This window comes from Orycteropus afer, unplaced genomic scaffold, assembly GCF_000298275.1.
Source record: "Orycteropus afer afer isolate SDZICR_OR568_19922 unplaced genomic scaffold, OryAfe1.0 scaffold00208, whole genome shotgun sequence".
NCBI classification, from domain to species: domain Eukaryota; kingdom Metazoa; phylum Chordata; class Mammalia; order Tubulidentata; family Orycteropodidae; genus Orycteropus; species Orycteropus afer.
Window position 1 is genome coordinate 5241840 of NW_006921795.1, and position 3125 is coordinate 5244964.

The following is a 3125-nucleotide window of genomic DNA, read 5'->3' on the forward strand; positions in this document are numbered from 1 at the left end:
TTTGACTACTGTGGCTGTATAGTAGGTTTTGAGATCCGGTAATGTGAGACCTCCTACTTTGTTTTTCTTCTTCAGTCTCCTCGCCGTTTTTGCACCTGGGTTGGTGAGTAGTGTCCGGGTCTTAAAAGCTTGTGAATGAGTGCGATGATGGGTCTCTCCTCATCCAGAGCAAAGAAGAATGAAGAAAACCAAAGACACAGGGAAACAATTAGTCTAAGGGACTGGCAGACTATGCAATCTTCAGGTTACATGACCAAGAGACCAGAAGAACTAGATGGTACCCAGCTACCATTGTCAACCACTCAGAGGGGGATCTGTGTAGAAGATCTTAGATAGAGTAGGTGACCACTGTGAAACAAAAGTCAAAATTAGAAGTGGGGGAGAAAGACCAAGTTCACTGGTCTGATAGAGCCTGGTGATTCCCCTGAGATTTTGGCTCCTAGCTGCCCTTCAGATCTAGAATTGAACTCACTCCTGTGGCTTCCAGCCAAATAAAAGAATGGCAAAAGGGATAAACATTCACATCATGTAGATACACTCCTCATAGATACCAATCATGGGAGAACAGAAGAGCAAATGTATGCACAGTGACCTCTGGTGGGGGGGGGGGCAGGAGTGCATGGGAAGAAAGGACAGGGGGAGGAAGTAACTGTGGGAAGTGGGAAGAGAGCTGTTACATTGTGGGAAATGGCAGTCAATGTCATGAGACAAAATGTGTATGAACTGCTGTATGGAAAATGAAATTGCTCTGTAAACTTTCACCCAAATCACAATAAAAATTAAAAAACAAAAAGGCAACTTGTGAGCGGCCATCTAAAACACATCTACAGTCTCTACATGGGAGTTCTGGTGGCATAGTGCTAACCACAAGGCTGGTGGTCAAACCCACCAGCCACTTCTCAGAAGGAAGATTGGGCAATCTATCTCCATATAGATACCACCTTGGAAACCCAAACTGGGGTTGCTATGAGTCAAATTAACTTGACAGCAGTGAGGGTTTTTTTTTTTTTTTTGTCTCTACATTTCTGGAGCAAAAGAGGAAGAAGGAAACGAAACGCTCAAGAAGAAACTAGTCTCCAGGACTAATAGCCTACATGAAACAAGACCTCACTTACCTAGCTGAGTACTAGATGGTTCCCAGCTACCACTATCAACCATTCCGACCAGGAACACAAGAGATGATCCCAGATAGAATTGTGGGGTGGGGTGGATAAAACTCAAATTCCTATTAAAAAGTCAGACTTTCTGGACCAGTAGAGACTAGAGGAATCTCCAAGATGACTGCCCTGGGATACTCTTTAAACTTGGAACTCAAACCACTCCCAGAAGTCACCTAGCAGGCAAAAGACAGAGTGGCACATAAAATTAACACTATCACCCTCAAGTACTTTGCTCCTCTAAATAACCATCTAAATGAAACCTAATGGTCAACATTTACCCTAAACCAAAGATGATAAAGTAAGGGGGGACAAGGAAGTTAGATTAATGGAAAGAGAACAACCAGAATAGAAATAATGAGAACACTGACACACTGTGAAGAGTGTAACCAATGTCACTGAATAATATGAATGGAAACTGTTAAATGAAAACCTAATTTTCTATGTAATTTTTTTCAAAAATCATAAAAATAAAGAGATAGACTTTGAGTCTACTTCTACACGGAGTCAGAAATTTGTATAATGTAAAATTGACTTATTTTAAATGTCTAGAAATTCCCAAATAAAATGTGCTTATACAGTAAAATAAACTTTCCTCATTAAAAAAAAAAAAAAAATTCTTAAGCATCACCAAAAAAGAAAAAAAAGATGCATCAAATGTGGCAAAATATTAAGATGATGCATATAAGGATGTTCATTATAGTATTCCCTATTTTTAAAATTTTCCATTTAAAAAAGTCAAAGGTAATTGGCATAATATATTTTATAATACTTATGTTCTACATTCTAGTCTGGTCAGTAGCAACTGGGGTCTCAAAAGATTGCAAACGGCCATCTAAGATACAACTATTAGTCTTTACATGTATAGCGCAAAAGAGAAAGAAGGAAATCCAACATGCAGAAAAGGAGCAAGTTTCAAGACTAATTATCTACACAAACCATGTCCTACTCCGCCTGGAGACCGGAAAAACTAGATAGTGTCCAGCTACCATTACTGTATTCTCTGATCAGGACCACAACAGATGGATCCTGATAGGGGAAAAAATGTGGAACAGAACTGCACATTTTTTAAAAATCTAGATTTACTGGACCCACGGAGAAAAGAGGAATCCCCAAAACCACTGCCATGAGATATTCTTTAAGCCTTGAACTGAAATAGTCTTCTCAAGTCACTTTTTAGGTAAATAAATAACAGGTTAGCTCATAAAGTAATGTGAATATCACACTTGAGAACTGTGTTCTTTTAAAAAACCATCTATACGAAACCAAATGGTGAGCAAATGCTGTAAAGAATAGAAAAGGTTGGTAGACTGCGAGACTAGGTTAATAGGAATAGAAAATCTAAACCCACTGTTATTAAGTCGATTTGGACTCACAGTAACAGGATAGAGTAGAACTGACTGATAGGGTTTCCAAGGCTATGAATCTTTAGGGAAGCAGACTGCCTCATCTTTTTCCTGTGGAGCAGTTGGTGGGTTTGAACCACTGACCTTTCCATTAGCAGCTTTAACCACAGAGCCACCAGAGCTCATATGGAATAACTGTTGTTGTTAGGTGCGGTCGAGTCAGTTCTGACTCAGCAACCCTATGTACAACTGAATGAAACACTGCTTGATCCTGTGCCAGCCTCACAATCCTTGCTATACCTCAGCCGATTATTGCAGCCACTGTGTCAATCCATCCCCTCTAGGGCCTTCCCCTTTTTCAATGACCCTCCACTTTACCAAGCATGATATCCCACCCCAGGGAATGGTCTCTTTTGACCACATGACCAAAGTAGGGGAGAGGGACTGTGGCTATTCTCACCTCCAATGAGCATTCTGGCTGCCCTTTTTCCAGGACAGATTTGTTAGTTCTTCTGGCAGAGCAGGAGATTGTTGTTGTTGTTGTTATGTGCCGTCGAGTCGGCCCCGACTCATAGCGACCCCTCCTTGGGTTTCCGAGGCAGTATCACTACGGAAGTAGGAT